The 22,929-nt window shown below is 40.9% G+C and overlaps 1 protein-coding gene across 2 annotated transcripts in view; it reads right to left on the reverse strand.

The window, feature by feature from the left end:
* The window catches only part of EXTL3 (exostosin like glycosyltransferase 3), a 154,020-nt gene that overhangs the window by 61,176 nt on the left and 69,915 nt on the right, over nt 1-22,929 (reverse strand). The window contains exon 1 of one of the 2 annotated variants that reach the window (XM_081943779.1): nt 13,723-13,842. The exons of the other annotated variant lie outside the window; for it this stretch is intronic. The gene's annotated coding sequence lies outside the window, so the exon portion shown is untranslated. Of the gene's footprint in view, nt 1-13,722; nt 13,843-22,929 lie in introns of those variants that run through there. 2 annotated transcript variants of the gene reach the window in all.

Below are 22,929 nucleotides of genomic sequence, written 5' to 3' on the forward strand. Positions count from 1 at the left end.
AACAAAAATGTTCAATTTAGTGGTGTTCTCCCTAGCATCCTCTCTCACCTCTGAAGTGGACTTTGACTTGCTTTTCCTTCTGCCTCAATGAATTCATGATTCCTATAATTTATAGTCAGGGATGCCCCTCCAATAGCTGACCATCCAAGCTGCTGAATACAATAATTGCACTTATGTGTTTACTTAAAGCCGTAGCAAAGCTTATCCTGGAGAACATGCAGTCAATCCAGGCTCCATACTATATAACACATGTGCAGGATATAACGAATGCCATTGTATATGTTGACTGTGAGAAGCATGTGGAAAATATTCCAGATTTAAAATAATTCTAGACAATTTGGAGATTTAGTCATTCTTTGTTTTTTCCTTCATGGGCAATTCGCAAGGAATGTGGTGAAAAACTCCAAACAGCTCCAGCAAGCATAGTGAGAAGTGAAAAATGCAGGTAGATCAGATTCAGTACTATTTAGAGAGCCTCAGAAAGTTCTCACTCTTCAGCAAGTACACATTATGAGTAGTTAGGATAAATTTCAAAGGCATAGAAAAGGACTGGCCCAAAGTTGCAAATCCAGCAGAAATCCTGCATGCTCTCGATTTTTGCTCTATGCCTCTTCCATGGCATGCCTGTTCTTCCCAATGTAAACAAATTATAAAACGTTTACTTCAGGACATATCAGCTGCCAGAAACCAGCCAACTGACTATGTAGGCTCAAAGGCGAGAAGCAGCCTTTATTTATCTCCATGTTGCACCTCCCAGAGAAACACAGCAAGTATTTAAATATAAAACCTAGTGAGTGCAGCAGCAGATCCAGAATTTTGAACACACCTCTTTTCCGGAGGAATTTTGCAGGATTAGCCAGGATTGGGTATTGTGATGTCCAATTGGCCTCGAGACAGAGTTAAATTTGAAGCCACGCCTCTGTGCTCCTTGCTTCTGGTTCCCAGTTTCAACTCTGTCTGGCCGAAGAAAGACGAATTGCTTTTGGTTCCTGATTCTTCCAAAAACAATCCAGTGCCATCCTGCAATTTCCTCCTCCCTGCCTTCTTCCCCTTGCCTCCATCTGACACCTAGAAGCCTCCCCTTGGTATGGCTTGCTCCTGGCCGCCGGTAAGGGCTTTAAAAGTTGCTTCTTAGGGCTATAGAGGCAGGACGCCATTACGGCAGCCATTTTGGGGCCTCAATTTCCTGCGGGCCGCATGGGCTGGGGCAGAGGCTACTATGGAGCCTCGTTTTCATCCCTGCCTTCCTGGGGTGGCCATCCCTTCTGCGGTGGCGGCAAGGCCCTATGGGCCCAGATCGACACCAGGAGGTGTCTTTTTCTCTTTTTAAATTTTTTACAGTGTTCTAGTAGTTTAATAAGGGACGAGATGACTCAGTGACTAAGACCCTGAGTTTGTTGATCAGAAAGGTCGGCAGTTCAGCAGTTCAAATCCCTAGCACCAGATAATGGAGTGAGCTCCCGTTACTTGTCCCAGCTTCTGCCAACCTAGCAGTTCGAAAGCATGTATAAAATGCAAGTAGAAAAATAGCGACCACCTTTGGTGGGAAGGTAACAGCGTTCCGTGCGCCTTCAGCGTTTAGTCAGGCCGGCCACATGACCACGGAGACGTCGTTGGACAGCACTGGCTCTTTGGCTTTGAAACGGAGATAAGCACCGTCCTCTAGAGTCAGGAATGACTAACACGTACACTATATTGCCAAACGTATTCGCTCACCCATCCACATAATCAGACTCAGTTGTGAGCGAATACTTTTGGCAATATAGTGTATATGCAAGGGGAACCTTTACCTTTACCTTTAGTAGTTTACTATGTTCTTTTGGAGCCTACTACAACCTGGCTCAAAGCTACAAAATCTTTTGAATAGAAACGGCACCAGGAACTTCCGGGAAAGGAACATAGTTGCGTGAATCAGACCAAAGGTTTATTTTCCTCTGGCTTGCAAAAAATATAGCTCCAAGATCTGATGAATCATTCTGTTAAGCGATCTGCATATGGCAATGCAAACAGAAATGTTGCTATGCTGCTATGTTTGCTTCACAGGATAAAACAAGTATTATCCGATTCAAGTTCCTACCTGTGGGTGAGAACCTTCAAAACCAAAAGCCGTCTGAACAATCACCAGTGATCCATTACCTATCCATGCAGCAGATAAGGGGATCAAAGGATCCTTTGCAACACTATGCAGGGTAATTTGTACTCCCATGTTAATCTCTATCTCTGTGCTCAGAAATATTGGCTATTGCTGTATAGAGCAGCGGCCCACAACCTTTTGAGTACCAAGGACCAGCTTCATGGAGAGAGAGGTTTTTCCATGGACCAGAGGAGACGTGGTTTCATGTGCTGCCTGCATCCTGCGGATGGGACTTTGCTTGTTTACGTGGCTGGATTTCTAGCATGCCTCGGACCAGTACTGGTCCATGGACTGGGAATTGGGGACCCCTGGTAAAGAGTACAAGAGGCTCAAAACCTCAGTATATCCCATAGCATCTTTTCAACTTCATCAGGGATATGTATTCACAGCAGGAAATGCCAAGCAAAGTAATACTTATTTAGATATCAACTGGAGAAAGATTGTGTCTCAGCATGCTGGTTGGAATCAAGCCTGACATTCATTCTGTCAAGGAAAGAGGTTAGAGGAAAAACTGAGCAGACTGAGACACAGAGAACTTATTTCAGTGCACAGAGATTGGCTAAACCTCACAGACAGAATCCATCACTGCAAAAGAACATCTTTCCAAACCATATTTGGAGTTTTGCAATTATCTAAAAGCACAGCTGCACGGTCTGACCCAATTTAAATGGCCAGTCTGTGAATTGGTATGTCCAAATGTATCCTCTTGCAATATAAAATTGTACACAGAAAGCTAGCACAGAATACTATTCATTAGAAAGAACTGATTGATAAAATAATTGTGTCTATATGCTGTCCTGCATATTCCTGATGACTGGTGGCTAGGGGAAACAGGCAGGAGGAAGTTTTATGATATTCATGTCCTAGAGCAGTGATGGAGAACCTTTTCGGCACCGAGTGCCAAAATGTTTGCACGGAAATGTCGCACTGCGCTCCAGGTTTTAAAGCGCATGCGTGCCCGACAATCAGCTGGCTGGCGCGCATGCACAAACCGGTTTTTGACACTGCCGCATGCAAAAGACAGCTGATCTTCGCGCATGCATGCGTGCCAGAAACCAGGAAGACAAACAGGCAACGACTTGAGTGCCGGGCAACAAGTAGGGTAAAATGAGAATCAAGACCCTCCACCAGGGGTCTGCAAAAATCAAAATTATTTTTGCAGACCCCTGAAAATACTTGCAAAAAGTTAAACAACGCTCTTATTTTTATTTCTTAAAAGTAGGTTTTTTCATAAAAATGTATTTATTTTATTCAGTTGCCTTCTGGAAAGTATCTTTGGGACAACTATGACCTTGATGATTAAGAATCTTCATAATTAATGGACTAAGATAAGTCCCCACTTCTTCCCTGTGTCCATTTTGCTCTCTTCCTTCCTATCTTCTCAATTTTAACTTTCTTTTAGTGTTAATATTTATTGATTTAAGGTTGAATGTTCTGTCTTGTTTTTATGGTTGCAGGCTGCCTAGAGTCACTTCCAGGCAAGAAGGAAAGAATGTAACTTTAAACAAACAAATATCAATTAAAGTGCCAAGAACTGAATCTAGAACCTTCCGCATTCAAAGCATGTCGGCTGCTTCCCCTCTTTTATTACTTTTCATGCATTGGTTCAGCAAGGCCATAAAAATGTAACACCTCATGTCACTTAACTGAATTGTAGACATGCCATCCTCCTCCCACCTCCTTTCTAATTCCCCACAGATACATGACACACATATCTGATGAATCCATTATTCCCAGTTCTTATATCACTTTATTCACCGTTGAAATTGTGCATTTGGGAAGTGTAGATATTGGTAGCCTTAACTGGGGTCCTATAAAGTCCCTATAAAAAGCAAAGACGGTTTCAAAGGCAGCATCATATTAAACTAGGCAATACTGAGATGTTAGATCACCTTCTAGAAAAAAGAACTCCAGATAAGAATATACAATTCATGCCAATAATAATGTTTTGACTGAAACGTTGCCAAGACAATCTCAATCTTACACGGGAAAAGACCCGAATACAACAAGACCAGCATACCTACACCCCTGAATAAATATATATATTTCGGCAGGTGAGATCTTGCCGAAACGTTGCAAAGACAATCTCAATCTTACAAGGGAAAAGACCCAAATACAACAAAACCAGCATATATGTATATATCTATATATGTATATATGTATTTGTGTTACAACCCCTGGTATGCCCAAATATGGGAGGGAGCTCACTACTCCCCCTTTCTGTCCTTCGGCTCATTACAGAGGACCATCCAGGCAGAAAACCATATTTTTATTTTTAATGTTGCCTTTTTATATTTGTGTTGTATAAAGTCTCCCTTTATTTATTTATCAGCACAAATACAACACACACACACACACACACATATATATATATATATATATACACGCACACACGCACACATACATACATACATACATACATACATACATACATATATATGCAGGTTTTGGTGTATTCAGATCTTTCCCCGTGTAAGATTGAGAGTTCAAGCACGAAGCCGAAGGCACCAGCCTGAGGATGACGAGTGAGATCTCGTCGAAAGGTCGCCAAGATACTCACAATCTTACACAGGAAAAGACCCGAATACACCAAGACCAGCATACCTGTACCTGTGAAAACCTACGAATATATATATATATAAGTTGCATTTGTGCTGATAAATAAATAAAGGGAGACTAGTATAGATCTATTTCAAGCTATTTAGCTCTCATCAGCTAGCCATACCCTTACTGGGAATCGACATATTTGGGCACACCAGGACACAATACATACATACATACATATATATATATACATACATGTATATATACACACACACACATATACATATACATGTATATGTATATAAAACGTAAAATTTATGTCCCACATTTTACCAGGAACAAAAGGCAGCCTACACAGGGCTCCAATTTCCCTCCCACAATAGCAAAACCCTGTGAGATAGACTGGGTTAAGAGAATTACTGCTCAAAACTCACCCTGTGAGTTCAAGGCTAAGGATAATGTTGAATAGGGGTCCCCACTGCCGATCCAACATCTGGACTGGTAGATCACATATTTAAATGCTGCAATTTGGGACCCCCTAGATAGCTAATTCCATCATAAGCACTGAAAACAGTGTCATATAATATTAACAAACCTTTAATATAGAAAAAACAATATGTATAACCTGATATGTGGTTTTATAGCTTTCTACTGTCAGAATTTGCAGGAAGCAGCTTCAGAAGAATTTTAAACGAAGAAGGTTGTACTTCTGACTATTGCAACTGAGGAAACTAATTACCTATTCCACAAGACAAGATAGCCAATACTTGAAATTCTGTTCCTTGTTTCTGCCAATCTAACTAATCTCAAATGCAAGCAGATAAGTAAGGAGACTGCTGTTAATCTCAGTATTGTTTTCAGAGACATCTTTAATTGGCAGTTAGCATGACTGAAACAATAGACAGCATTCAAACAAGAATATATTTCTATTAATCTTTTAACTCCTTCAAGTCTTCTAACGGTAGATTTTACTATCACTGCTGAAGTGAAATCTATTGTCTAGACCTGATTTTACTGGCATTTAGGAAATTTTTGAAAAAAAAACCCAAATGGGCAGCACGAGATGGCTCCCCAGTATTAAGATGGTGATTTGTTCTCCCATGGTTTTGTTTTTATGTTACTATATTTGTCTTTAATTATTTTCAACTATTGTTTTCATTATTTTAACTGGTTGTTTATTGTATCCTGGCCAGAGTCACATGTGTGGGATGGGCAGATATATGAATCTGATTAAATAAATAAAATAAAAATGCAGATAAATACAAGCATTTCTTGTATAAGGACTTCTTCAGATAATCTGGCCCTGAATCAGATTTAAAGGCCAAAGCAAGCACTTCAATTCGGTCCAGAAATATATAGCTAATCACTACTGAATGAATGTAGTATCTTTTGCCTATCTGGCAATAGTAGGCAACCCTACTACATTTCCACTACAGAGCTTATTCCAACCTATTTTTCCACATTCTTGATCGTCCAGCATCTGAGGAGGATTCACAGTTTGGGGGCTGCTGTCCTTATTTTTAATGTAGAGGACATCAGTTTTTAACCACATTAATTCCCATTTTAGGGCCTGCCTAAGGGAGGGGAGGGGGGAAGAGTCATTGCTACCAGAAAGAATAGACATCACTGAGCAAAAAGGATCAAAAGCCTGAAGAAAAAGAAATCCTTGCATCAAATTGCCAAGTTCGGGAGACAAACTTCAAGCGATCAGCAGACACCTCACTTGGGTTGCCCAAATATCCTCCTCCAAAGGGAGACCTCCTGAATTAGCAAGAAGGCAATTCAGAGCTTTGTAGCTTCAGATAACAATCTCCTTCGTCCTTATCAACAGCTGAAAATGCCAGGGCCTTGAGACATTCCCCTATTTATTCCCATCCTCCTGAGTGCAACAAAGTTAAACTCACCAAACACTTTAAACCCGTCAAACTAATCCAAGCTGTACATTTTATATTACACACCATCTCCCCTGGTTTGCTGCAGGGCATATAAAAGAATGAAAAACACCAATGCCACACCCTGCTTTTAACAAGCACATAAAGCTTGAGATTTTAAAATTCTTGTGAAACTAAACAGCACCTCATGACAGAGTATGCTTGTAAAATATATATACTGTAAAATAAGAGGTGAACACACAGTACTCCATAATTCTAACATAGTTAAAAACTATGATTTAATACTAGATAGGCACAAATGTTTGGAAAGGCTAGTGGGACAAAGTTTTTAACATTCAATTGAAATGCAAATTAATACTTCTCCCAAAAAGTAAGGTGTTATGGATGTCAGTTTGGCCCCAGGAAAAGGCATTCCAAAAATGTTGTTAATTGTTTTTGAAATAATAACAAACAACAAAAATAAAAAAACCCACAAAAATACTTATGAGAGAAATACGCGTATAGAAAATGCTTTTGAAAAATGAAAATATAATTCAAGTATGTATACATTTTGAATAACTTATACAAGCTATCATTTTTTAACATACTCTATTTTTTACAAATGGGATCCATCTTTCACTCTACTTGTCCGTACAAAATCTACATGTATCGGCAATGTATTCATAGGTGACCAGTGCAATCAGGTCTTCAATCCACTGCATGAAAGAGCCTGTACGTTTCTCTTTCCAAAGCTGAAACTCCATGCCAGAAAAGGTGGGCCATCCATGAGAGGGGCACGTGGAAGAGCAAGTGATGTAACATTATCAAGTAAATGCTGCTACTTATGTATTTGCATCCCATGTTGGAATGCAAATCTATAAAGAAAATAGGTTGCCAGATGGCATTGTCACATACATTGTACATTGCTGTGTTTTTTTTAATCTTACCTGTGAAAATCAGGTTGGTAAGCAACTCAGTATTGACTTGAATGCATGTAGGCACAACTCATGTATTGATTAATGCTGAAGTGAGACTGGTAGCCTATAGGCTCAGTATGACATGGTCAATAAAGGATGTTTCAGACAGCAGGCTGGCTACTGCATTCTGCACAGCTGCAGTCACTAAGTCATTCTTAAAGGCAGACCAAGATAAACAGCAGTGCAACACTCTACCTAGGAAGCAGTGGTGGGTTTCAAAATATTTTAGAACCTATTCTGTAGGTGTGGCCTGTTTTGTGGGAGTGGCTCGGTGGTCATGTGACCGGGTGGGTGTGGCTTGGTGGTCGTGTGACCGGGTGGGCATGGCCAACTTGGAAAATGTGGTGAAACTCACTTAACAACACTCTTGCTTAGCAACCAAAATTTTGGGCTCAATTGTGGTCATACGTTTTCTTTCTTTCCTTCTTTCCTTCCTTCCATCCCTCTCCCTTTTTCTTTCTTTCTTCCTTTCTTTCTTTCGTCTCTCTCTCCCACTTTCTTTTTCTTGGCTGTTGGACAAGACTACAGGGCTCACACTGCTCCCTTCTCTTTGACAGCCACCCCATTTCCAATGGGGGGGAATCCATGCAGAGGGAGAAAATATGCATGGATTTCTTCCCCATTCCCATTGGAAACCTAGCGGCTGTCAAAGAGAAGGGAGCGTGTGCCATGTGGGCTTCTCACAACAGCCGAATCCTCACCTCCTGTTCCTTCTTCGGCTGTTGGACTAGCCCATGTGGTACATACTACTCCCTTCTCTTTGACAGCCATCTAGTTTCCAATGGGGGGGGGAATCCATGCAGAGGGAGGAAAATGCATGGATTTCTTCCCCACCCCCATTGGAAACCTGGCAGCTGTCAAAGAGAAGGGAGTACATGCCATGTGGGCTTTCCCAATCCTCCACTCCAGCAAAAGAAGTGGGTGGGCGGGGCAAGAGAATGAGCGGCCACTTGGCGGGTGGATAGGGAGAGTGAGCGAGCGGGAGAGGGGCAGGCCAGGGGAGGGAGTGTTCCAGTACGGGGCCTCCGGAAGCTCAGGTACGGGAAGGCACACTAAATTTCCCGAAGTGGTACATGTGTACTAGTACGTACCAGCTGAAACCCACCCCTGCCAGGAGGTTACCAGAGAGAAGACTGTTGTAGCCAAGTCATCCCTGACATGAGCACTGCTATTTCTCCTTGCTAGCTTCTATAATTACACCTATCCAAGTACATAAGAAATCAAATCTATTGCCTCTTCAGGAAGAGAACTAATCTGAAAGTGTTGCTGAATACACCTCACTGTGATAATATTCATAGTAGGAAAAATGTTGCTCAATTCAACTCTCAAGTAGTAGTAATAGAAGTCTCTCAAGACTCTTTTTTTCCATTTATGCATATGTGTGTGTGTGTGTGTGTTATGTATGTGTCTATAGTGAATCTATTTTTTCTTTTGAGAGTGGGCATCAGAATTCCATGTTTAACATATGCCTGTGTGTACACAGAAAGCAGTTATTCACATATAACACTTGTAATGGCTTTCTCAATATCCATTCCTAAGGGCTTGGCTGTTTTTTTGTTCTTTCACTGTTACTACAGGACTTTAAACCATGTTGTAATAAGTTTATTTCTTCACCCCTGACACTGCTCTGCTCCCACAACTGTATTAATCACAACATGATGCCATGGGGCCCAACCATTATTACCCCAAGAGTTTCCTCACTTGTTGGTCCTTGTTCCTTCTGTATTGATCTCAACTTTTCAAACCACCACTCATCAGTTATATCACTCTTTGTGCCTAGCATTGTTTTTCTAAGGTCCCAGGAAAGGGTAAATTCTTTGCCAGTTATTGATGGCTAACAATTGCCTTTCCTGGGTCATCCTCCTCTGCCTCCTACTGGAAAAACAAAAGGAATCTCTTTCATTGTTCAGAAGGCCTTCCTGCCATTGCTTTTCTACTTAGAAATTGTAATAAAAGTTTAACCTAGGGGAAAAAAATGAAATGAAACTCACATTTGTATTTATGTAAATTATCCTACCCAATTCCATTCCACAAAGTATTACTTTTTAAGCTGTTATTATGTCCTTCATCCTTGCTTCTGAGCCACGGTGGTGCAGTGGTTAAGAGTGCAGTACTACAGGCTGATCACCGGCTGCCAGCAATTTGGCAGATTGAATCTCACCAGGCTCAAACCTTCCACCCTTCTGAGGTTGGTAAAATGAGGATCCAGATTGTTGGGGGCAATAAGCTGACTCTGTAAACCGCTTAGAGGGGGCTGTAAAGCACTGTGAAGCGGTATATAAGTCTAAGTGATTGCTATTGATATTCTCTTACTAGGTTAACACAACTGCAGTGTTAGCATCCTATAGTATTAGGCTCTACATAGGTATGTTTAGCAGTGAAATAAATGCAGATATAGATAACCCAATACTGGGGAAATATAGCCCTGCTCTTAGACATTGCTCTTTTTTAAAAGAGCTATCTTTATTGTTCCTTCAAGTTTTCATTCAAATAACATACACTTTCTCTAACTTGATCCTGCATATTTTATCTCTTGGCAAATTCAGCCATGTGGCAGGTTTCCAAGTGAACAGAGGATGATGAGTCTGCACATTTGAAATGAAGGGTGTATACATAGAGACATTTTTTTAAAAAATATGAAAGATGCTATTGTTCATTATGTCAACAATAAAAGCCCAAAGGCTTGCAAAAAAAATATCTAAACTGGCCATCTTGGTAGATTTAAAGGTTGATGCAGCATGAGAATTATTGGAAGCAGACTTATAACCATACATAAGATTGTGCTGCAGTTCAGAGCGCATTAAAAAGAGGCATTCCATAATACATGAAAAAAACAGAAACACAGCACCTCTGGGACTCATTAAAGCAGGAACCTCTATATCACGGAACATAGGATTCCTAGGGAGAAGTTTCTGCAACAGCCATGCAAGTCTGGAAAAAGATGAGGCTATTTTAAAAAAGATGCTCCATTCATGCAACAGGGCATTCCAAAACACCCCTTTGCAAACCACTGCACAGTGCAAAAACAAATATTTTTGTTTATTAATTAAATGTATACGTTGCCCATCTGCCAAGCAACATTCTTAATGTAATTTTGTTCTCTTTCACTTTCCATGCTTACAAAAATAATAATAAAAGCAAAATTCTACAGCAATTTAGGAAAGTAGCACCAGCACATACCCACACCTCCAAAAGGAAAATCTTAAAATTGAATAAGCCAAAATTGCCTTGCACTATTACTATTCTCACCACTACCTTTGAGGATTTTAATATTACTATGATGTAAGTATTTAAAATGTTAGCATTTGAATAAAACAGTCTAAAACAGGTGGTTTTAAAAAAGTGTTGTTTCTTTAATTTTGAAAAGCCAGTCTGCTCTGAGCATCAATATCTGATTTCAAGAGCCCTTAGATCTCTTGGCAGTCACCATCTGGAACAGCAACACTGAACTCCACAGCTCCAAGACAGCGTTTTTGATGTAAAGTTAATAAGAACTAGAAATCTCAGTATTCAATAATAAATGCAGAAACTGCCTGGAAGAGAACGTTCAAGGAAAAAAGAACTATCGCATTCTCTTGCTATAATGAATTTTCACATTTTCCTAAATACGGATTTCCTCCTGCTTTTATCAACTGAAGTAAATTGGTAATCTATTCCTTGTGCTACCTTTATTACAAATGGAATCTCCCCTTAAGATATCCCCTGTTAAAATAATGATATCTGAGTGTCCCTCATCTTTTAGTTTTAACTTAATTGATATTGGAATCACTGACCTATTTTAAATTATAACTATGGTTGGAAATGATCATAAGCTGTCAATGTATGGTGATGATATGCTATGTTTTATCAATACCACATGCATGCATGCATGCATACATATGTTTTATGTATATTTTACATAATTATCCAGCAATGATTTAGTAATGTCAATGAGGTAATCCTATTTGCTTTATTTGCCTTCCTTGGATTTGTACTTCTATAACTGTCTGGTATGGTACAGCAACTAAACAGGACAGGTACAGACTCCGGATAGTAAGGACTGCAGAAAGAACAATTTCAACCAGCCTGCCTTCTACAGAAGACCTGCATATGATGCAGGTTAGAAGGAAGGCTCAGAAAATATCTATAGACCCCTCATATCCTGGACATAAACTGTTTCAACTCCTCCACTCAGGATGCCCTATAGGGTATTGCATGTGAGAAACAATTCCCTCATGCCATTACTCTGCTGAATATCTAATTCTCACAATACTGTCTAATGTCTATGTTGTACCCATTACCCATGTTGTATGGTTGTAATATTATTATTATCCTTCTTGTCTTCCTTATAACTTCCATTTATTGATATGATGATGATTATGATCATGATTACTCTGTTGCTTTGCATGAACACTGAGAGTTTTTGCATCAGAGACAAATTCCTTGTGTGTCTAACCTCACATGGCCAAATATTCCATTCCACTTGCTTCTCCAGAGCCTTCTGTCTTCTCAATTCATCTCTCACAGCCCCTCTAGAAGGGCGCTGATCAGCAGATGGCCTGGGGGCCACTGCCCTGGTACACATCCTGCCCTGGCCTTCCTCTGCCACCACATCATGGGTCCCCTCAGAGGCCTGCGCTGACCCAGGATTTGTAGAGGCCATGCCTCACTCACGTGTCTCGCCGATAAGTGCACTGGAGCCCACCGGCCTCGATATCTGGCTGCGATGTAGGCCTTGCGTCCTTGGATTGCCTCCTACCTGCCTCAATTTGTGGCTGCGATATAGGCCTCAGCCCCAGAAAATGGCCACCGCCACGAGGTCGCACCGAAACGGCCACCGCGCCTCGTGGCACACAGAGGAAAGGAGAGGATTGCATACCTCAAAGGAGCCAAAGCTAGTGCTTGGACCAAGAGACTGAGAGGAAACTGGGAGCCAATAGGGAAGGAAGGTTACTTTAAGAAAATTCCCTCAGTCTCTGGACCAATCAGGCTGTGACTAAACCCAGCTGTAGCCCCTCCCGTCGTATCTACAGGAAAATTTATACATTTTGATAATGTATATTGCTAAACCTGTTCATCATTTACACATACTTCAAATTCTGTCTTCTGATGCTCAATTCCAAATGTCTGCCTTAACTTTTTCTCTTAACCTTCATACAAAAATTCAGTTATAAAAATTGGTAGTTTAAGACCTTCAAAATTTGTTAAATAGGTTTCAGGAGTGGTACAACGAAGTGTGCTAGTGGAATCTTTGCAACTTGGGACTGGGATTATAGGCTCACAAGACCCAAACTCCTTCGTATTAAAAGTAGGAACAAAAGTAGCACTCTCTTCAGTGTATAAATTAGGGAAGAAACATTCTCACTAATCGGCCAAGAAAACAATTCATGGAATCCTTTTGAGTATCCATTCTTATTATATCACTGTCCTAATGTAAGTTTTAGGAAACTGAAATCAGTTTGCATTAACCCTCAGATATTGTGGAAAAGACAGAAGTTCCCACATCTCAGGTAACTCATCACTTTAGACTGAGCTGGGATAGTCCTGCCTTGACACAGTAACAGCAATAGCACTTAGACCAGTGGTTTCCAACCTTTTTTTGGCCATGCCCCACCTGAGCATCTCTGAAATCCTGATGCCCTTCCCCCCCATGACATATAATTCTTACTTTACTCAAAAAGTGAACTCTACTCACGGGGAAGAAGCCTAAAAGGACATTAACTTGGTTTAAACAAGGTTCAAATTGCCCCCATTAAAAATTACATTGTCTCCCTGTGGTGTGTGGGCCCCATGTTGGGAACCACTAACTTAGACTTATATACTGCTTCATAGTGTTTTACAGCTTTTTCTAAGCGGTTTACAGAGTCAACATATTGCCCTCAACAATCTAGGTCCTGATTTTTACCGACCTCGGAAGGATGGAAGACTGAGTCAACCTTGAGCTGGTTGGGATCAAACTCCTGGCACTGGTCAGAGTTAGACTGCAATACTGCATTCGAACCACTGCACCACCACAGCTCCCGGTGAAAGGGAGCTAGCACTGATAGTGCAAGCATAAGAGAAGCCTTCTACTCCTAGCAAAACTTTTGCAGCAACATTTTCAACTACTTGGAAGATTCTGAATACTATTCAAAAGCAAATACATGCAGTTCGTGTTACAATAGGCAAATCTTAAAAATCACTAAGCAAAATGGACCCCAAGGGATTCAAAGCTTACCTTTGAAATCAACGTTCCAGTTATACAGTATTACATGTTCCGTACGCTGCCTAGAGATGATACAAGAACTACTCTCAACTGGGGACAAAGTATTCAAACATTTTGACGAAGAGGTTGTGCTATATACCGAGAACTCTATTCCAGTGTTGATTTAAAAGCGTGGGAAGGCCTCCAAAAACCTGAGCCATCTGAAATGAATCTCATTATTCTGAAGTCATCAAAAATTAATCCTATGAGATAAAGTACGGGATATCCTGGGGAAATAAACAAATAAATTGTACAAGACTCTGGAGAGAATTACAAAAAGAAACAAAGAGGCTTCCCTTTCCTCCAATTCATCCTGTTCATGAATACATTTTACTTCATCTGCATTTTTATCTTTTCCCTCTTTTAGGCCTATCTCTCATGCTGTCCTAATGCCAAGGTTTAGTGTTTCATCCCAAGTAAAATTACTCTATTCCACAAAAACTCACAGGCTGCTCAAAGGACAGCAGCTTTGTAACATTCCCCTTTACTCTCTTTAAACTGTCATAATGTACCTACACTACTTTCTGTACAGCACAGTACATGAATACCCTGTTTCCCCGAAAATAAGATCTCCCTGGATAATAAGCCCAATCAGGCTTTTGAGCGCATGCACTAAAATAAACCTCCCCCCAAAAATAAGCCCTCCCCGAAAATATTGCAACAGAGCAGCAGTCATAAAGTGACCACGCTCACCACCTCCTGCACCTCAAAAATAATAAGACTTCCCTGAAAATAAGGCCAAGTGCTTATTTCGGGGGTCAAAAGAAAATAAGACACTATCTTATTTTCAGGGAAACACAGTGCCTAATTAAATTCCAAATGCAAATTTCTTCATTTGGGGGCCTGACAAATAATAATCAGTCGGACAGCTGAAAAGTGATTCCAATCCCTGACATGGAACCATCTATTGTACAAACCTTGAAATATGACCTGTGATAAATGACCCTGCTAGTGACTAGCTGGCTGGAGACAGATGGACCAAAAGTCAAGTTTCAAGTTACCTCTCAATATGTTTACATATATCAGGTGGTCTGCTAATTAAATTACCTTTATGAGGCTCTCTACTCCTTAAAGCCATTTCCCTATGTTCTGTTTGTACCTTTTCTAATTCATATATATATATATATTAAACGTTAAGCCCAAAACCCAGCCTGAAGATGATGAGTGAGACCTCGCTGAAACATTGCCAAGACAACCTCAATCTTACACGGGAAAAGACACGAATACAACAAGACCAGCATATATGCATTTGCATATATACACATATACATATACACATACACACATTATGTCCTTCGGCTCATTACAGAGGACAATCCAGAAAGGGGGAGTAGTGCGCTCCCTCCCATATTTGGGCATACCAGGGGTTGTAACACAAATACATACCTATTTCCCTGGCTTAGCTGATAAAAGGAGGAGAGCCTGTAGTGTAGTGGCTAACAAATCTGCCTAATATGTAACACATCCCAGGTTCAAATCCCAGTAAGGGTATGGCTAGCTGATGAGAGCTAAATAGCTTGAAATGGATCCATACTAATCTCCCTTTATTTATTTATCAGCACAAATACAACACAAATATAAAAAGGCAACATTAAAAATAAAAATATGGGTTTCTGCCTGGATGGTTTTCTGTGATGAGCCGAAGGACAGAAAGAGGGAGGAGTGAGCCCCCTCCCATATTTGGGCATACCAGGGGTTGTAACACAAATACATACATACATACATACATACATACATACATACATACATACATACATATATAAATATATATATATATATATATATATATATATATATATATATATATATATATATTAGTTTCCACCCATTGCTTCTTGTTCTACCCTTGGGTGCCTTGGAGAATAGTTTGACTCCCTCTTCTTTGTGGCAACCCCTGAGATATTGGAACAATGCTATCATGTCTCCCCTAGTCCTTCTTTCTCTTAAGCTAAACATACCCAGTTCCTGCAACCGTTCTTCATATGTTTTAGTCTCCAGTCCCCTAATCATCTTTGTTGCTCTTCTCTGCACTCTTTCTAGAGTCTCCACATCTTTTTTACATCATGGCGACCAGAAATGAATGCAGTATTCCAAGTGTGGCCTTACCAAGGCATTATAAAGTGGTATTAACACTTCATGTGATCTTGATTCTATCCCTCTGTTGATGCAGCCTAGAACTGTGTTGGCTTTTTTGGCAGCTGCTGCACACTGCTGGCTCATATTTAAATGGTTGTCCACTAGGACTCCAAGATCCCTTTCACAGTTACTACTACTGAGCAAGGTACCACCTATACTGTATCTGTGCATTCCATTTTTGTTGCCTAAATGTAGAACCTTACTCTTTTCACCATTGAATTTCATTTTATTAGATAGTGCCCAATGTTCAAGTTTGTCAAGATCCTTCTGTATCTTAAGCCTATCTTCTGGAGTGTTGGCTATTCCTGCCAGCTTGGTGTCATCTGCAAATTTGATGAGTTCCCCATTTATTCCCTCATCCAAATCATTGATGAAGATGTTGAAGAGTGGTGGGCCTAGAACAGACCCTTGGGGTACTCCACTGCATACTTCCCTCCATGTAGATGCAGTTCCATTGAGGACTACACGTTGAGTGCGGTTGGTCGGCCAGTTACGAATCCATCTGGTGGTGATGCTGTCTAACCCACATTCTTCTACTTTATCTAGTAGTAGGTTATGGTCTACCTCAGTGGTCGGCAAGCCACGGCTCGCGAGCCTCATGCGGCTCTTTACACACTTTAATGCGGCTCTTCTGTGTGCCGGGCGCCTGCTCCCCTCCCTCCTCTCGAGCAGCCGCCCCAAAAGTCAGGACTCTGCAGCTAGCCTCTGTAATTGCGCCGCTGCTCCACGCCGTGGAAAACATAGGCGCAATTACAGCCCAGAGCAGGAGCAAAGCCCCTTTCCCAACTGGCCCTTCCTCCCTCGGAACGCTTCGGAGGGAAGCTTCTGCAAAAGCCCGGGCGAGTGACAACAAGTTCCCGCCGTTACGAAGTCTCCGAGGCTGTAATTTTCTGAGCTGTGCGCGCGCGCCTGTTTTCCACGGCGTGGAGCAGCGGCAAGCAATGATTCTGGAGGCCATCAGTGGGGGGGGGCAGGGTCCCCCCTCGCGTTCCTTATCTTTCCGGATGGCCCCCGGAATCATCGCTCGCCACGCAGAATCTCGCCGCTGCTCTACGCCGTGGAAAACAGGCGCGCGCGCACAGCTCAGAAAATTACAGCCTCAGAGACTTCGTAACGGCGGGAACTTGTTGTCACTCACCCGGGCTTTTGCAGAAGCTTCCCTCCGAAGCGTTCCGAGGGAGGAAGGGCCAGTTGGGAAAGGGGCTTTGCTCCTGCTCCGGGCTGTAAGCTTCCCTCCGAAGTCTTGGGATGTTCTGAGGATCCCCCCAAGGCAAAACGCCGCTGCCAGGTAGTTAGAAGTACCTCTCTGATTCTGTCAGAGTCTGTCAGTCTCTCTCTGATTCCCTCTCTCACTCCCTCTCTCTGTTCCTCTCTCTGTCTGTCTGTCTCACTCACACACACACACACACACACTGTGGTCACCTTGTTGAGTGTTCCAATCACATTTGAAACACTCAACAATTGGCCTGCATTTATGGTATTTTGCAGCATTCTGCAGTCATAGGACAGAGGGAGAGACAGAGACAGACACACACACACACAGAGTGAGTGAGAGACAGACAGACACACACACACAGAGTGACAGAGATGGGGGAAGGAGGAGAGAGAGACAGAGATACAGAGAGAGAGAGACAGACAGATAGACACCCAGAGAAAATGACAGAGGGAGACAGAGAGGGAGGGAGGGGGAGAGAGACAAAGAGCCAGAGAGATAGAGAGAAAGAAAAAGAAAAAAAGAAAGAAAGTGGGAGAGAGAGATGAAATTAAAAACAACAACATACAAACCTGACTTACTCAAACTATCCAAGGAAATGCAAGGCCAATGTTCACATTAGTGGTTGTGACTTTGTCAGTCATTGTCAGGATATAATTTTCTCTACATTGTAAGGCAAATTTTACGGAATTTAACGTTATCGATAAATAATATCGTTCTAAAGTTTTTGTTTTATTAGTTGTGTTATTTGTGTCCTCCCGACCTATGTGGATACTTGCATGCAGAATATTCTCAATAAAAACTTATTGAAACTAAAAACAGTGTACCATCCTATGTATTTTCGGTTTTAAAAATGTGGCTCTCAAAATAAATTTCAATCGTGGTTTTGGCGAGATTTGGCTCAATTGAAAAAAAAGGTTGCCAACCACTGGTCTACCTTATCAAAAGCCTTACTGAAGTCCAAGTAAACTATATCGACGGCATTCCTCTGGTCCACTTATTTTGTCACATTATCAAAGAATGCAATAAGATTAGTCTGGCATGATCTGTTTTTGACAAATCCATGTTGGCTTTCGGCTATTACTTTGTTTGCTTCTAGGTGTTCGCAAATTTGTTGCTTGATTATTTTTTCCAGAATCTTTCCTGGTATTGAGGTCAGGCTGATAGGTCTGTAGTTTCCTGGATCTAATTTTTTCCCTTTTTTGAAGATGGGAACCACATCAGCTCTTTTCCAGTCCTCTGGTAGTTCCCCGGTGTTCCAGGATCTCTGAAAGATATAATTCAGTGGTTCTGAGATCTCGTCTGCTAGTTCCTTCAGAACCCTGGGGTGTAATCCATCCGGTCCTGGTGATTTGAACTCGTCTAGGGTAGACAGGTGCTCACTTACCATTTTCTTCCCTATTTCAACTTGTGTTCCTAATCTGATTTTTGTGGTGCTGCTTTTGATAGGTTGGACTGTTTTATCCCTTTGTGTAAAGACAGATACAAAACATGAGTTAAATAGTTCTGCTTTCTCCCTGTTGCTGTTCACCTTCTTGCCACTTTCTCCTAGCAATGGACCAATTGTTTCCTTAACTTTTTTCTTGTTTTTAACATGTTGGAAGAAGCTTTTTTTGTTAATTTTTACTTTTGTGGCAAGCCTTTCTTCATTGTGAGCCTTAGCTTTCCTCACTTCATCTTTACAGGCTGGGGCTATTTGCTGATATTCTGCCTTAGTTATGTCCCCCTCCTTCCACTTTTTATACTTACCTTTTTTGTCTTTCAGTTTGTCAGATAGTTCTTTATGCAGCCATGCTGGTTTCTTTTGGGAGCTGTTATTTTTCTCCTTCATTGGTATTGTGCTAGACTGGACTTTTGTAATGTCATTTTTCAAAATTTCCCAAGCTTCTTGAGTTGTTTTCCCCTTGAGGATTCTCATCCATGGAATTTTTCCCAAGCTCTCTCTAAGTTTATTGAAATTAGCTTTCTTAAAGTCCAAGACTCTAGTTTGACTTTGTTCTACTACTTGTGTTTGGATAATGTTGAATTCCAATATTGCATGGTCACTTGCCCCCAGGATTCCTATGGCTTCAACACCTTTTATCATTTCCTCTCTGTTAGTGAGAATTAAGTCCAATATGGCTGATCCCCTTGTTCCCTTCTCTACTTTTTGGAAAACAAAGTGGTCTGCTAGATTTGTTAGGAACCTGTTGGATCTTCCACTTGGTGCAGAGTTTGTTTCCCAGTTGATGTCAGGGTAGTTAAAATCTCCCATTACTATTGTGGTGTGCTTCCTACATACTTTAGTTAGCTGACTAGCAAAAAGTTCATCTACTTCCTCTGCTTGGTTGGTGGCCTGTAGTATAGACCTATGGCAATGTCATTTCCCCTGCAACCTTTAATATTGACCCAAATGCATTCTTCAAATAAATTTTTTTTGAAGGGAAGCCAGGATCTTTGTCCAGAGTCCTTGCCCTATTGCACTTTATTCTGTGCCTGCAGCCTCTTTATTTAGTCGATAGGTAGGACAGGCATTTCTTTTGAGCTGAAAGGATTTCCATAGTAAGCAGGAACCATAAAGGAACGAAAGGTTTCACAAGAATACCAGCTTCATTTAGACCCCAGGATACAGTCAGGCCAGATCATAATGATTGAAGTAACACCTATTTAACTCAGCAATCTTAACTCCAATGAATATAAATGAACCTTTATTTCTTTGGGGGGGAAAGTATGATCAAAATAATAGAGATGCAATGTGATCCGCAGAAACATTATGTGCAGTTGCTAGTTGTGTGAAGAGATAAGAAAGCATGCTGAGCAAACAAATCTTACTCATCTCATTATTAGAAGTCCCACTTGCACTGGATTCAGAGACTTTCCCAGGCAGATGCATTCCTGCTGCCATGAGAACTAGAAACCTTTGGTTATATGATTCAGACTTTTTAAAAAGACAAGCAATATTCTTATTAATCCAAACTTCCAGTTTGGTTAGGAAGACAGGATGGTTGACAGAATGAAGGGTGGAAAATATGGTCTAGCATGTGTATACATGTGTACAGGTTATTTTTCTTCTTCTCCTATTTACTCTTTTCTAAAATGTATATTGTTTTTATATTTTTATTTGTATTATATTATCTCTTGTATGTATGTATGTATGTATGTATGTATGTATGTATGTATGTATGTATGTATGTATTACAACAGTTACAAACACAATAGGTCTTTCACTGTTGTAACCAGCAGTGGGATTAAAAAAACTTTAATACCGGTTCTGTGGGCATGGTTTGGTGGGCGTGGCAGGGGAAGGACATTGCAAAATCCCCATTCCAGGAGAAAGATACTGCAAAATCTCCATTCCCACCCCACTCCTGGGGAAGGTTATTACAAAATCCCCATTCCCTCGCCACCCCACTAACCTGCTTTCCAACTCCGTTCTCCTGTGCAGGGCAACAAAAGAAGACCCAGCCCATTAGCTGGGACTCGGGAGGCAGCAAATAGATCAGGGGCGGGGCCAGCCAGAGGTGGTATCTGCTGGTTCTCCGAGCTACTCAAAATTTCCACTACCAGTTCACCAGAACCAGTCATAGCCAGCTGAAAACCACCTCTGGCTGTAACAAATTAGAAAATGAGAGTAATTCTATTTAAGTTCACCCTTCTGTTTTGAACCATACCCTTTGGATGACTTGCATGCCTCACCAGAAACACGCACAACTGTAATTTTTAAGTTGGTAGTTCAAGGCCAGCATTGTTTTCTGCCCTGGGTAAAACATCTGGCTTCCACACACTTCTGGGGGAGAGGGAGGAAATAGGTAGCTTCCTCTCTATAATTATTAACAAGGAACACAAAGCCAAACAAGCACAACTGACATTTACTTAAGGGCCCTGTCCTTCTCTCAGCTCAGAAGCAGTAAAGTTAGCACTGGATTGCTGCATCTGTCTCAAAATACAATTCAGTACAAACAAAGCAAACAAATCAGAATTCAGGATACAGGAACCCGCCACCACTCCCAATGTTTTGTATGGACAGTGACGCATGAATCTATGAAAATGAATTAAGTGTTAGCAAATATTTTCTGCTAATACTATCAGTCATTAAATGGCACAGGGAAATAAGGGGGGGGGGATATAGCTGGAGATGTTTCATGTTACATGATTTGTTACGAAGATCAACTGATCACTGGGAAGCAGGGGAACAGTAGAAATCAAGTGGAAAGGAAAATGGAATGAAATTAGGAGCATGGTACTCTATATTCTCATCTGAGGTAAACAAGAGTACTTTGAATCTGACATGGACACCCTCACTGTAGAGCTGGCGTTATATAGGCTCAGGAAAATATAGTTTTGAATAAAATAGACGTTCAGAAAGTGGTGATAGGGCAACTAAGAATGAGAACTAAATAAGATATGGCATATACGACTTCGTGACTATGACATCTGCTAAGAAATTCCCATGTTCAAGGACTACAATTTGCATCTTTCTAAGTGCAGTAAAGGTGACACTAAAGCTTATAAATAGCTACAGCTGCACAAATAAACCAAACCACACCAAGCTGGCAGGAATAGCCAACACTCCAGAAGATAGGCTTAAGATACAGAAGGATCTTGACAAACTTGAACATTGGGCACTATCTAATAAAATGAAATTCAATGGTGAAAAGAGTAAGGTTCTACATTTAGGCAACAAAAACGGAATGCACAGGTACAGTATAGGTGATACCATACTCAGTAGTAGTAACTGTGAAAGGGATCTTGGAGTCCTAGTGGACAACCATTTAAATATGAGCCAGCAGTGTGCAGCAGCTGCCAAAAAAGCCAACACAGTTCTAGGCTGCATCAACAGAGGGATAGAATCAAGATCACGTGAAGTGTTAATACCACTTTATAATGCCTTGGTAAGGCCACACTTGGAATACTGCATTCAGTTCTGGTCGCCACGATGTAAAAAAGATGTGGAGACTCTAGAAAGAGTGCAGAGAAGAGCAACAAAGATGATTAGGGGACTGGAGACTAAAACATATGAAGAACGGTTGCAGGAACTGGGTATGTTTAGCTTAAGAGAAAGAAGGACTAGGGGAGACATGATAGCATTATTCCAATATCTCAGAGGTTGCCACAAAGAAGAGGGAGTCAAACTATTCTCCAAAGCACCTGAGGGTAGAACAAGAAGCAATGGGTGGAAACTAATCAAGGAGAGAAGCAATTTAGAACTGAGGAGGAATTTCCTGACAGTGAGAACAATTAATCAGTGGAACAGCTTGCCTCCAGAAGTTGTGAATGCCCCAACACTGGAAGTCTTTAAGAAGATGTTGGATAGCTATTTGTCTGAAACGGTATAGGGTTTCCTGCCTAGGCAGGGGGTTGGACTAGAAGACCTCCAAGGTCCCTTCCAACTCTACTATTGTATTGTATTGTAAATATCCAAGGGAATGAATTACTACTGAGAGAATCTGAATTAAAATAAGTGGAAGGAGCAGAAATTATACTATTGCTCTGATATACTACTAAGTAAAATGAGAAGATGTAGATGATGTCCCTTACAATAAATCACACATTTTAACTACCTTGACATCTGCCTGGACACTAATTCTACAAAGGATGCTCTTTCTAGTAAATTCCTAACTTCCTCTAAAAATAACTTTCTCAATCAAAGGGGTCAGGAAGTCAAAGGGGGAACAGCTATCTCCTATGGAATGTTAATCAACAAGGAAGACAACAGATAAAGCAGGAATAGGTGATTTGGAAAGCAAAATAATTGTATTGCTAGAGTTCTTGATTTTAAAAAAGTCCTAAACCATAAATTTAGTCAACAATGTACCTTGAGATTCAAATTTGTAATGATTAGTTCAATTATA

This window comes from Natrix helvetica (assembly GCF_964273705.1).
Source record: "Natrix helvetica genome assembly, chromosome: 2".
Classification (NCBI taxonomy): domain Eukaryota; kingdom Metazoa; phylum Chordata; class Lepidosauria; order Squamata; family Natricidae; genus Natrix; species Natrix helvetica.